The sequence below is a fragment of the Nymphaea colorata genome, chromosome 6, assembly GCF_008831285.2.
Source record: "Nymphaea colorata isolate Beijing-Zhang1983 chromosome 6, ASM883128v2, whole genome shotgun sequence".
Lineage (NCBI taxonomy): Eukaryota > Viridiplantae > Streptophyta > Magnoliopsida > Nymphaeales > Nymphaeaceae > Nymphaea > Nymphaea colorata.
In genome coordinates, this window is record NC_045143.1 from 17,999,613 (window position 1) to 18,014,625 (window position 15,013).

Here is a 15,013-nt window from a genome sequence, read left to right on the forward strand (position 1 = left end):
AGACGTGAAAGGCTTGCCCAAGGAATTCATCAGATATGATGGAACCATGCCCACACGTTCATCTTTCAACCTTCTTTACTGAATGCTACAAAATTCAGACAAACAACAGAGCCTTGTTTCGTTATTTTTCAAGAAGTCTTGAAGGCATCGCCGCACAATGGTACAAAAAAAATGTCAACCTAATCGAACTGAAGAAATTTGACAAATTGATTAACATGTTTGTCGAACGATTTGAGCAAAATGCTCTCATGGCTCCAACCCTCAGTACCATTTGCAGTCTCCATCAGAAACAAGGAGAAAAGGCTTGAGAATTCATCCAAAAATGGAGAATTCAATGCAACAAGATGAAGGAGCCCATTTTTGAAACACAAGCTCTATCAATCATTAGGAAAAATCTTGCTCAGCCCTTGAAAAGTCTCATATGCAATGCCCCGATCAAGACCTTTGCCGAGTTTATTGAACATGCAAATTCAATAGAGGAAGGAATCGATGAAGGTGATTTTGATGGAATCATTGCTCCTAAGTACAAGGAAGATGAAAAGAAAGGAGGGAGTACACAGTTGCCTCCACACTTTATAGCTAATGTCGGCATTCGAAAGGACAATAGTATCAGCTATAAGCAGGACAAAGAAATCAATCACAAGAAGAACATACAGTTTTCCAAAGTCAATGATGAAAGGAAAAATAAACACCCAAGTTGGGGTTATGACTGAAAATTTACTCCTCTGAGTCAGTCCCGTGAGAAGATCCTGGCATACCTCATTGCCAAAGGAACTATCGTCTTGCCAAAAGTATCAGAGCCTTCGAAAATGATGGGAGGAGATAAAGAAAAGCTATGTAAGTTTCATCGTGCCCCTGGTCATGAAACTGAGGATTGTTTTGTCCTCAAAAACATTATCCAAGACTTCATCAACAAGGTTCTCAAGATTGGTGATGATAGCATCCTTGAGGTATTAAGGAATCCATTTCCTGATCGCGGTAAAACGGCAGTAGCCACGATCACCATAGGCACTCCACTTCCATATCATCTGCATGAGCACATCCGACCTTGTGATAGAAGCACTTTACACAAAGTCATGGTGACGGATTATGGAAAGAAACCTCTGGATTTTATTGCTATGATGAACGGCAAAACAGAACTTTCACCTAAAAAACTTCTCATAATCCCAAAGACTTTTATCCTACGAGGCAGTGATAATCAATCATCAGATGACTCTTCATACAAAGATCCATGCTACTTGGGTGAGGTTCTCCCCTTAGAAGAGCATATGATTGAGGGAGACTAGATTTGACCCTCTAAAGATCAGTCAATTACCTTTTTAGAAAAAGACCTATCAAAATGGGGATATTACCATGTAGATGCTCTTTATATCATTGTCCAAGTCAATGGGATGACTGGGCCACATGTATTGATTGTTGGAGGAAGTGGCTTAAACATTTGTCCTGATCTCATAGCCAAAGCTTTGGGATTTGTGGACAAATATCGCTCCGATGATATCAAGATCTACGGATATGATGGCCGAGGCATGAACAATAAAGGTACTCTCGACATGAACATGATCATTGAAAACACCAGTCATTGCATTGTATTCCATGTAGTGGATGTGCCACCATCATATAACTTACTTTTGGGACGACCTTGGATCCACCAAGTACGAGGAATCTCATTCACTCTTCATCAGTGCCTCAAATGGAATTCTAGCCCATCGGTCATCACCATACGTGCTGAGGATCTGGTCGAAAGGTTGGTGTAACCAATGCTCCCTAGACCAATTGATTTGGTGGATGTACCCAGCAAAAGAATAGCGAAGGACAGACCTTAGGAACAATTGATGCGAAACATGGAGGTAGGTGAATCATCTGAGAGTGCTTATATTGTTTCAAACAATCATGCAAGTTATCAAAAAAAACCCTTATATGTTCATTTCATGAAAAACCCTAAGGGATTTCAGTTGCTTCTGAAATGTGGCTATCGTCCATTCACTGGTCTCGAGAAGAACAAAGATGACATCTTGCAGCTGATCAGTGTCCCTTTTCAAATGAACACCAGAGGATTGGGATATCATGAAGAAATTTGAAGAAGATCTTGTGGGTTGATAGTATTCATCTTTGTTTCAAATCCTCTCATGAATTTTGTAATCTTAAACTTCTTTTTGTGTGGTCTCATGGGAGGACCCCATTTCTATGAACTAAAAACTTTTCTTTTGATACGCAATGCAAGTAATCTTTTGTTGTCAATTTTAATTTCATCCAATTCTTTCTTTTATCCTCTCTTTACAGGATGTTGGAACCCAATATGTTTCAATTTCTTCTTTTTCCTCGGAAGTCCTCATAAAAAGCATTTGTCAAACAAGCAGTTGGTGAAACGGAATCTACGATAGTACCCGAGTTAGAATTACCAAGATTCAATCAGATTCAAAAACAAAAACATCCCTCGTCTTTGGTCAATGATCCAATTGAAGAGATTAACATTAGAACCAGCGAAGATCCTAAAATCCTTCAAATTGGTACCAGTTTGTCAGTAGACAATAAAAAAATATTGGTGGACTTTCTTATGAGTAACCAAGAAGCTTTCGCATGGACCTATGAAGATATGCCAAGATTAGACCCCCAGTAGGTTGAACATTATTTGCCCCTAAATCCTAGTTGCAAACTAGTTAAGCAGAAGTTGTGCAAGCTTGATCCTCGACTAGAAGGGCTTGTAAAAGAAGGGTTAGAGGACCTACTAAAGGCAAAAATCATTCGTTCTATCAATTACCCCGAATGGTTGGCTAATATCGTGGTTGTCCTCAAGAAAAATGGTAAAGTCAGGTTATGCATCGACTTTCGAGACCTGAACAAAGTCATGCCGAAAGATGATTATCCACTTTTCAAATATTGATTTGTTGATAGACAGTACGGTAGGCCATGCCATGTTCTCTTTCATGGATGGATATTTGGGATATAACCAAATCAAATTAGCAGTCAAGGATCAACCTAAGACCGCTTTTACTACACCCTGGGGTACTTTCTGTTACACGGTGATGTCGTTTGGGTAGAAGAATGCTAGAGCGACTTGTCAAAGAGTCATGGCCGCTATCTTCCATGACCAGATGCACAAAATCATGGATGCATATATCGATAACATATTGGTCAAATCCAAGACAAGAGATGACCACATTGAAACCCTCGCCCAAGTGTTTGAGACACTCTTATTGTACATACTCCGTTTGAATTCTCAAAAATGTGTGTTTGGGGTTGAATCAAGTAAACGTCTGGGTTTCATGGTCAGTAAGAGGAGGATCGAGATGGATCTTACCAAAGCTAAAGCAATCATCGATATGCCACCACCTACCAATATCAAGGAACTGTAAAGTTTGCAAGGAAGAATCCAGTCCATTAGACTATTCATTTCCAATATAGCCATGAGATGTGAACCATTCAACCAGCTGTTGAGGAAAGGCATCAATTTTGAATGGGGTTTTGAATGTCAATAGTCATTTGAAAAAATCAAGAAATACCTTCTAATTCAACCAATTCTAAAACCCCCGGTGTTGGGTAGACCATTGCTGCTTTACATCACAGTGAATGAGTTAGCATGTGGAGGCTTTTTGGCACAATATGAAAAAGGAAGTTGCATCGAGCATGCAATTTATTACATTAGCAAAACTTTTGTCCAGTACGAGAAGAAGTATTCTCCAATAGAAAAAACTTGTTTAGCATTGGTTTGGATGTGTCAGAAGCTGAGACATTATTTGTTAGCTTGTGAGGTCAAAATACTCTCCAAACTAAATCCTCTTAAGTACATCTTGGAACATCCCTTCCTTAATAGACGCATCTCCAAATGGCAAGTTTTGCTCATGCAATATGATCTTGAATATGTGTCCCAGAAGTCAATCAAGGGATAAGCAATTGCGGATCAATTAGCAGTCTTTCCCCAGTACGAAGAAATCAGAACGAACGATGAGTTTCCAGACGAACACATACTAAGATTGAAAACAGTTTCGATATGAAAGATGTACTTTGATGGATCCAGAAACGTGATGGGAGCTGGTATAGGCATTTTACTCATCATTCCATAAGATGAAATGATTCTGTATTCTTTGAAACTCGACTTTTCATGTACCCATTACATGGCGGCATATGAAGCCCTCATACAAGGACTTCGTTATTTACTGAGTTTTCAACTAAAAAGGTTGCATGCCTTCGGCGACCCTCAACTTATAAGAAACCAAGTGAATGGAGAATGGCAAGTCAAAGATGAAAAGTTGGTGTCATATCAAGAGATCGCTACCTTCTTAATATGTCAGTTTCAAGAAGTACAACTGTCTCAAATAAAGAAATAAGGCAACCCTATTGTGGATGGTCTCGCGAGCTTAGGATTCACCATCACCTTTCAAACCGACAAAGCAATCTGCTCTTTTGAGATTGGAAGAATAGAACACTCTGCTTTTGAAGAGGTGAAGCATGTTCATCATATCCAAGAGGGAAATACGCCTTGGTATCATGACATTAAAAGATACATTGAAAGCGGGGAATTTCCTACTAGAATGCCCAAAAATAAACAGAATGCAATTCAATGTATGTCAGCAAGGTACTTTATTCTTGCAGGAGTGCTATACAGACGTGGATTTATACTGGATACTCTCAATGTCTTGATGAAGATGAGGCAAAGGAAGTCATCGAAGAGTCACATCGAGGAGATTATGAGGGCCATGTTGGTTACGAAACCCTTGCCAAACAGATAATTCGAGCATGATGTTATTGGCCTACTATGCAAAAAGATTGTTACCAGTTCGTCTAAAGATGTAAAGAATGTCAGCTGCATGCTCTAGTAATCCATGCACCAGCCTCTCACTTGCATTTTGTAACATCTTCGTGGCCATTTTCAATGTGGACATTCGATGTAGTCGGACCAATATCCTCTGCAGCTTCCAATGGCCATAAATATTTTCTTGCTGCAACAAACTATTTTACCAAGTGGGTAGAAGTCATCACGCTCAGAACAGTGGAAGGGCGTCCTGTAGTGTCCTTCATTCACAAAAGTACTCTTTGCAGATTTGAAGTCCATCATGATATAGTATCTGACAACAAGACTCGTTTCAAAAATGAAAAGATGAGGTAGTTGTGCAGCAAGTACCGTATCATGCATCATTTTTCAGCTCCTTATTACCCCCAAGGCAATGGGCAAGCAGAGACCACTAACAATACCTTGATCTGCATCTTGGAACAGACAGTAGAAACTGGAAGAGATTGGCATGAAAAGATGCATAACACTTTGTGGGCATATCACACCACTATGAGAACTCCAACAAATGTGACTCTGGTAGAGCTAGTCTATGGAACGAAAGTGGTTTTACTATTACATGTGTTGACACCCACTTTGAAGTTTGCTTCTCTTATAGAGCTTCCTCTAATTCAATATCAGCAGAAAAGGCTAATGCAACTCGATCTACTAGATAAAAAGAGGCTAAAAGCGGCTGAGCATGCTGAAGCTTATCGCCAAAGGGTAGTTAAACAGTTTGCCAAGTCAATTATCGAGATATAGATCAAAGTGAACGACTTGGTCCTACGATCTCCTGTGTACCTCAGAGGACGGCCACGTGGTAAGTGGGCACCGAACTGGGAAGGTCCATATGTAATTATGGAAGTCTTGTCTCGCAATTCATACCTACTGATTGATGCTAATGGGGTGGAACTTGTTGATCTTGTTAATTCCCTTTACTTCAAGAAATTTTATGCCTAATCCTCTTATATTTATTTCCAATTAATGTCAAATATTTATGTTTTCATATCTAATCTACCATTCAATCTGGATTCTTCCCATTCGTAAAACATGACAATTACACTGTGGCATTTTTTTATTCTCAATCCAAATTTGAAAGCAATCCATGCAGGTAAAGGGTTAAACTTGCAATGTGAGGGCAACCTACATAGGTGAGGGTCAAACCTACAATGCAAGCCAAAGCAACCCATTTCAAGGGGGTTAAACCTGAATTCAATATTGACAAACCGGTGCAAAAAAGGGGTTAAACTTGCAATTTAAGCTCAAACAACCCATTCATGTGAAGGGGTAAGTCTTTTACATCACTCTTCACATGTTTTGTTTGAAAAATCTGGGGTGCTTATCTTTGTCACTAAGCATGGCTAGCACTGGCTTAGTAACAAAGAGAGGCATTTATAATCACCCTAAATTTTTCAAAAATGTTACATTCTTTTACCAAAACACAAAACCCAATTTTTGGATATAAACTAGATCAAAAACCCAAGTTCAGATCTAAATCAAGCATTTCAAACCCAAAATTCAAAATTGAAGTGCAAAACGACAAAATTTGAGCGTCGAGTGTGAGCAGACCTTCCCTTTGTTTTAAGGTCTAATTCTCACACCAAAATATGTTTTAAACCCAAGTTGCACGCTCGAACGAGTCGACAACTGACTGAACCAAAATCGGATTTGGAGAAACTTCAAATTACTCATGATAGAGTCGGCCACCCATTTTTAACAAAAACTTTTCTTTACCCATCTTAAAGAAAAAAAAATACTACTAATAATAAATATAAAAAACATCTTTTTATTTTATCAGATTTTATTTGTTAAAAAAATTGTTTTTTTTTGCGCTCCATCGATGCGCAGTCTCGCGATCGCGCGAGCGAGTCGCGCATTGCACAACCGTGCGACAGCACGTCGTGCAACGCGTAACAGAGCATGCAACCACGTGGTCGCGCGTTGCTGTAAGCATGCGTGGCCGAAAAAGTTTGTCGGGGCTTGCCTTGTGCACATGCCCCATTTTTCTTCAAAAATTGACCTTTGGAGGGCAAATTTGAGTGTTTTAAGTGGGCATTAGCCCTACATACACCTTAAAAGTGAATTTTCAGGCCTAATAGTCAATCATACTTAAGCAAAACCTATTCAAAATTATTTGAGAACGTTATAAAAATCCAAAAAAATTGAATTTTGAGTTTTGGGTCCAAAACTCTCTATAAACACCTCCATTTTCCCCCTCTTGGGCTAGGCATTTGAAGACTTAGAGTTCTCCAAGCTCTCTTCCTCCATTTTCCCTCTTCTTTTCCTCAATCTTTTTCTTCTTCTCCTACTTGGAGCAAGCTACAACAACTTTAAGGGAGCACGAAGATCTCTTGGAGGCCTCTTCTTCATCACCTTGGGGTTCTATTCAAGGTAAGTCTAAGATCATTCAAAGCAAGGGTGATCATTCTGTCCCCAAAATCATTCTCATAAGAGGTATATAACCAACATCCTATTTCATTCTTTCAATTTTCTTCCCTTCTTCATCTCCACATGGTCATACAAGATAGCTCTAAAATCTCTTAGAGTCAAGAGGCTATTCTGGAGTGTATCGGGAGCCTGAGAAGGCAAAGTGACATTTCATTTTATGATTCAATCATGCTATCTCTTTTCTTAAATATAATCTTGTTTTGCTTCTCTCATTTTACTCTCCTCTTCATCTCCCCATGGCCATATGAAATAGCTCTCTATCTCTATTTAGAGTCAAGAAACTATGCTCGAGTGCCACGGGAGCATGAGAAGATGAGATGATTTTTCATTTTATTATTGCATCATGTTCTATCTCTTCTTGGATGTATCCTTGTTTTGGTTCTTTTATTTTGTCTCCTCATCATCTCTCATGGTCATATGAGATAGTTTTCAATCTCTATCTTAGACTCAAAAGACTATGCTCAAGTGCACCGAGAGCATGGGAAGATGAGATGGTCTTTCATTTTATGGTTGAATCATGCTCTTTCTCTTTTCTTAAATATTGCTTTGATTTTATCCATGCATAGTTGTTTGTTTTTTTATTCATATGTGAATGCACGGTGAGAATGAGAGTATGGTTTGGGATCTATGTTAAATTTTGAGGTTGGGACTTGTCTAACCTGGGGAGAACCCTCACGAATATGTACATGTTAAAAATGCATCTTCATGTTAGTTTCATTCTTAATCACCCAATTAGGAATCCTAACGAGTGTCTCGTTATGTTGCTTGTTTTTCTTCCATACCCAACAGTGGAAGAAATATATCCCTTGTAGCAAACCAAATAATATCATTATTTGTTAACATATAAATCATATTTTACAAAAGATATTCGAAAGTAAATACTCTCTCTAATGTGGCTTTGGAAACTTAGTTTAGGCTCTTGCATGAGTTAAAGCTCCCCTCCGGCCTACATCAAACTTGAAGTTGGTTAGTTTTCATTTCTTCATTTCTAATTTCATGAAGATATGTATGTATATACATGTTATATACATATATGTGCACATGATGATTTTCTTCATTCTCTCTTTATGTTTCCATATTTTACAAATTTTCATATATACGTGAATACATGTGCATATGTGTTCTATTTTCTATCTCTTGAATCTTTTATTTCTCTTTTCAAGACAACTATCTTTCCTTACAAATTTTCTTATACATACACATATAAATATGTATATGTATTTCTCTTTTTTCTAAAAATTTCCCTTCCTATTCAAATCAATATCATTTTTTAAAAAAATTTCATATATGTACATATGTGATGGCATGTACACGTATATGTACATCATTTTCTATCTATCTCTCTCTCTCTCTTTCTTTTCATGAGAGTATTTCATTTTTTCCATTCTTTTTAATATTTTTCTCATGATCTTTTTACTTACCGACTTAATCAAGACCAAAAATCAAGCAATGACCCAATATTAGATTCACAGTTGATGATCTACAACCCAATCCATTTTCAAAAACTTTTCTTTTGATAGTTATCAAAACAAGAATCTTAGATGTATGTTATGGTAGGAATGAACAATTTTCTTTTTCAATCATATAGGATCGATGCATTCACACTCGCTTAACACCACAAACGATCACAAGCACCTCTCCAAAAGAATTTAAGCAAGATGAGATGGAACTCTAACTATGTAGTAACCAAATTAGAGCAAAGTCTCAAACCTACTTAAAGTCTTCAGAAAACAATAAATTGACTTCAAAAATGATTTCCCAAGCCTTCCAAATGATACTTCTTAATTATAGTTTTCTCCAAAATGTTTCACATTTTCAAGTAATTTTTCAATAATCTTTTTAAAAGTTTGAAACATCAAACTTTCAACATTTTTCTCAAACACAATATCGCATTTAGAGTTACAAGGATGTTCAAGCCAAAATTAAATGCATCAATAATAAACATAGCCCTTGGATTGATTACCTTCAGTAAAGGCGTTGGGAATGGTTGATCATCGTACCGACGGGCGAGTCCCTTTCTTTCTCATTTTCAAAACAAAACTCATTTTTCTGGAGTACTTCAAAACCAAAAATAAAAATTTTGGGGATGTGAACAACGTGAAAAATGCATTCTTGAATGATAAACTTAGAAGAAGAAGTATATGTGGATCCCCCACCAGGCATTTACAATCAAAAAGGCTTTGTTTGTAAGGTGAAAAAAATCTATTTATGGCCTCAAACAATCTCCTCAAGCATTGTTCTCTAAGTTAAGTAGTTTTCTCACCTGCATTGGTTTTCAAGCACAGTAGTTTTGACTATACCATGTTTACTTCTCATACTAGCCAAGGAACCACTATTTTGTTCATATACATAAATGTCATCATTATCACTAACGACAGCAAAGATCAAATGAAGAAAGTTAATTTATTCTCCATGTCAAATTTGGCATCAAAGACTTGGAAAGCTGAGATATTTTTTGGCAATCGAGGTTGCTCACTCAGAGAAAGGTATATTTTTATGTCAACAAAAGTTTACATTGAAACTTCTTATGGACATTGGTTTTTTGGCAGCTAAACCGAGTTTGACACCACATGAAGTCAACTGCAAGCTGAAAAAGGATGATCATGAGACCCTCCAAGATGTTCAAAGTTTTCAACATCTAATTGGAAATTGATCTATTCGATAGTGACTACACTAGACATCAGTTTCAATGTCAACTTGATAAGCTAGTTTATGCAAGACCCTAGATCATCCCATCTAGAAGCTGCTCATCATATTTTAAGGTAATTGAAGATGAATCCGGAAAAAGGCATTCTAATGAAAAGAAATAACAATTTTGACGTAATTGGGTATACAGACGCTGACTGGGTAGGCTACCAAAATGATGAAAGATCTACGACCAGGTTTTGTATATTTGTTGGAGGAAACTTTGTTACATGGAAGAGCAAAAAGCAAGTTGTGGTGGCCAGATCCAGTGCAGAGGCAGAATACAGGGCAATGGCGGCATGTGCAAGTGAACTCATTTGGGTAAAGGATCTCCTTCATGATATGAGGGTGAAAATTGAACAACTAATCAATTTCTTTTGTGACAATATGACAGCAATTTACATCGGTGCAAACCTTGTCTTTCATGAACTAACAAAACATATCTAAGTTGATTGTTAATTTATTTGTGAAAAGATTCAGAGTAAAGTCATATGCACTCCTGATGTTCACACTCAAGAACAGTTGGCAGATATATTTACAAAGGCGATGGTGAAGGACCGTCATCAGTGGATTACTACCAATTTGAATAGGACCGTCATCAGTGGATTACTACCAATTTGAAAAGGACCGTCATCAGTGGATTACTACCAATTTGGAACTGACCGATATCAGCTCACCAACTTGAAAGGGAGATTGTTCTTAACGGCTACTCCACCTTGTATAAAAGGAAAGGGGTATAGGTCTTCCCTATAGTAAGGAAGAAAGGTGGAAGTTTCATTAGCCCAAGATTGCAGGTGATTAAGTTTCATTGGTTGACTTTACTATTGGCAGTTGCTGTTTTATAATGATGTAAAACGAGCAGATAAATTAATGAAAAATTTGAACTTGAATTTTTTACCGTGGATGTAGGCAAGAAGCCGAACCATGCAAACATACCATGTTACATTTTTTCTGATATACATAACCTCGTTCATTTTAGAAGGACAATTGACAGATGACCACTCGCTTTGGTGTACTTTCATTATAACAGTTCACTAATGATCAAACGTTTAAATAGGGGAACTCAGCGGACCATATCTTACCTTCTTTCAAAATCTGTATTGAAGGTATATTTGTTAGGGGAGGGATTCAAAGTACCATGTGTTGGATGTTGTTGGATAGTTAAAATTTTAAAAATTGTCCGCAAAAAATTGTCGCTAAATTCATATTAGCCACCGTTTATATGTTGTGATGGTTTATAACAGTAGTGGAGTCAGAAATGTTGAAGTGAGGAGCACTAAATATAAAACCCTGCCCGTATATATAAATGAACATAATTTTCTAAATTTTTTTAAATATCAAATATGAAAATAAAGTGATTTTTTGGGGCTGGTGTAGGCCACTATACCACACTTGCATATATGTGGCTCCACCATGGGTTCATAGTGATTTTATCGATGGCTTGTGATTTTTTTTTAAAAAAAAAAAGAATAAAGTGTAGTCATCCAGCAAGTATAGGACACACAGCAGCATCCATTATCCTTGTTGGGGTATGTCGATATACCTATAATGCGGTGCAATTAAAATCAGTTTATGAAGCAACGCAGTGTAATTAAAATCAGTTTATGAAGCAACAAGTGAGGCCGCCGATTTGGTAAATCCTCTCAGAGCTGCACACGAGTCGAGTCGAGCTTGAGCTCGATTCGACTCAACGAGCTCGAGCTTGAGCTCGACTCGAAGTCGAGTCGAGCTGCCTAACACAAGCTCGAGCTCGACTCAATTAACAAAGTCGAGCTGGAGCTCGACTCGATTAACTCGATTAACTCGAGTACACAAAAGTTCTTGCTCGATTAAGATTCAAGCAGAGAGAGAGAGAGAGGCGCAGAGCACCTGGAAGGCATAGATCGTGCAGGTGGACGAGAGGTGGTAGTCAGAGGACACTGGAGGAATACGGTGGTGGTCGGACGGCTCCAATGTTGCTGTGATAGAAGAGAAGACGCCTTCATATGGAACTTGCATGTTGGGGAAAATGAAAGCCCTAAAAAAATCACAGTCAGAGACAGGCGTTTCATCACCTGCAAGGTGGCGGTTGTGGAGCTGGACGAACGGTGGTGATCGGACGGCAACAAATACAGCTGCGGTAGAAGAACAGGGACAATTGAGAGAGAGACCACGAGAGGAGAAACTATGAAAACCGAAAACACACTGAGGGGTCAAAGAGAGAGGCGTACACTATACCTGGAATGAATGCTAACGATAATGGTCGATAGAACTTCACCGGCAGTGAAGAGCACAAGCGAGGGTATGGCATATACCAGTCATAAACGGGGTCAAACGGTGGTGGTGGCAGAGAAGGAAAAGGAGGAGGAAATGCAGACGGTGCATGAAAGGGCACATGAAAAAGAGGGGAACATACCTGGTGCAACGCAGGCAGAACTCGGCAGGCCGGACGGTGGTTAGATGCCGAATGGTGGAGATACCGAATGGTGGAGATGGTGGTTAGATGCCGAATGGTGGAGATGGTGTGCGGCGGACCGGCGGAGTCGTGGAGAGGAGCGCGGAGAGGAGAGGACTGAGGTCTGAGGATAGTCGAGTCAACAGAAGAGAGAGACTTGAGAGGGGAAAAGAAAAAAAAAAAAGTATATAACCGATCAATTTTTACCCTAAACCGGTGAACCGGTTTTGGTAAGTTGGTGTATCGGTTTTTAAGATTTAACTCGTTTTATAAAAACGAGTCGAGTTCTTAAAACTCGAACTCGACTCGTTTACTTATTCGAGTATCATTATAAGCTCGAACTCAACTCGTTTATAAACGAGTCGAGCTCGAGCCAAGTTTAATCGAGCGAGCTCGAGTCGAGCCCAAGTTGGCTCGACTCGTTGTGCAGCCCTAAATCCTTTGCTTCACCGACTCATGCGTGAATAAGTTGTGAATTGGCCAAAATCACCAGCTAGCTAGAAAGTTGTTTTCTGAAAAATAAACCAAAAATTAGTAACAATAATTAAAAATAAAAAGTTAAATACATTGAGAAGAACTTGACAAGTGGTGTTTCTTAAATCTGCAGCCAAATTGGGATTCTATCTGCATTGGTCGATTCATGGCGATTAGGACCGATTCTAATTGCACTGCCACGAAGTTCTTCTGCCTCCGTTAAAAGTTGGGGTCCAATGAGTATCTGTTCAATCTTGTTTCAGAAAATTCAAAAGTAATGCTGATTTTCGTTGGTCTGAAACCACGCAGGTTAATTTCTACTTATTCTATTCGATTACTGTATGTCCATGGCTTTTCGTTTCTAGAGCAGGAGCCAATAGACCAGGGGTGACGTGGTTAATGCAGCAGCCGTGAAAGCAGAAGTAATCTGAAGGGTTCAACCCATGGACAAAGTGGACGCAAAAAAGATAAGGACCTCTGTTTGCAATATCAGAAAAGAAAAAATGTCTATTGCCATCTAAAATTGTTTTGGTACGGGGTAAAATATATTGTTAACCTCTAAGCATATAGCATAGCTAGTGGGATTGATGAGCACACAGGCCATACATTGTCAATTCAAATTTCCATGAGTATTATTCCTCTTAGTCTTGCAAGGTGGACATCGTATCTAGTTGCAAGTGTACCATCTCTATACCCAATAGTAGAGCAGCGTGTGGGCTGGGGGCCACCCACGCCGACACAAGTCCCTAAAAAAGTTTATTACAAGGGAGTTAAACCTGGTTCTAGCTAGAAGTAGTGCCTACACCAGACTTAAGTCAATGCCCTATAAACACTCAACTTACTAAGCTTAGTGCCTCTTTAATAAGATTTTCTGGCTCCGCCACTGCCTATACCTAAACCTCCACATAGTCCTGGACTCTGGAGGCAAGGGCAAAGCGTATTTGCAACATGCAGCTACGGGAAAAGGGTATATGCTGAAACAATTAGCTGCAGAGACTTGGGACTCGAAGAAAGCCTTTAGCTAAGCGCTTAAAGAGAGACACTAGTTTCATATTTGCAACATGTAGGCCCATTTAATCAAATTTAATGTGGTTTATGGATGGATTGATTTAATAAAAATCAATCATTGCAATATAACAGGTTTTTATAGCATTTCCCCTCCCCCCCCCCCCAAAAAAAAAAAAAAGAAGGATCCTGGAATTACCATGTTTTGGATAACAAGGAAATTCGGGTGGAGGGTTAGTAAATGGGGCCCAACAATGCATTTTCATATGAGGAAGACACCATCCAAAGGGTTGAACATTCTCTTCATTCCTTATTGCAATTTAAAGAAGAAATAGAACATCGTGTAAGTCCTTCCAACTAGGTGTGTCCATGTCAATGTTCCAGAACTTTTTTTTTTTTTTGCATCCCATGTCTTTATGGGACTCATTTATCAAAGAAGTGTCAAGTGTTCCTCACTAGGGAAGGACTATCTTTCTTTGAACTCTTTTTGTCCCTTTTTTTTTGTCTTTTCTACTTCATGCACACCTCTACATGGTAAGGATTATCCTTCTTTTATTTTTTCTTTCATCTGATTAGGGGAAACCGTTTTTAGTGTGGAATCATTAACGCAATACCCTTATGCCTTTGACTTACTTTAGAGCTTGTGTGTCAAAAGGGTAATCCTTCCAAGAGTGCAAGGCATACCCCTAAAAAAAAGGAAAGAAAGAAAGTGAAGAAAGTCCGTCCCCCTATTCAAAGGGATTATTCTTTCATCTCTCGTTGCAAATTATACTAATACTGCAAATTATTATTCTACTTAGGTCGGGGAACCCTATTGGAGGATAAAGTTTCTTAATTGACCTGCCATGTACAATAAAGCCCCAAGAAACGCTATATCATATCTTAATTACCTGTTATATAGAGCATATATTTAAGCTGCCTTGTTATAATTCAACAAAAATCCAGTCGTGTGGATAACTTCAACGTAGCTGGTCTCCCAAGTTATTCTTCCTCAAAATATCCTTTACTTTACTGAAATGTGTGGTTTTTTATTTTTTAAATCACATCAATTATTTATTTCATATCCATGTAGAAGCAAGCATGTGGTTGGATTCTAGTGATTTTGAATAGTAGATACTCTTTGCTAAACGACGCTTCATTTGATTGAAACAACAATGCAAGTATGAATTCCTTAATGGGTGTCCGTGTCCGTACATGAAGAT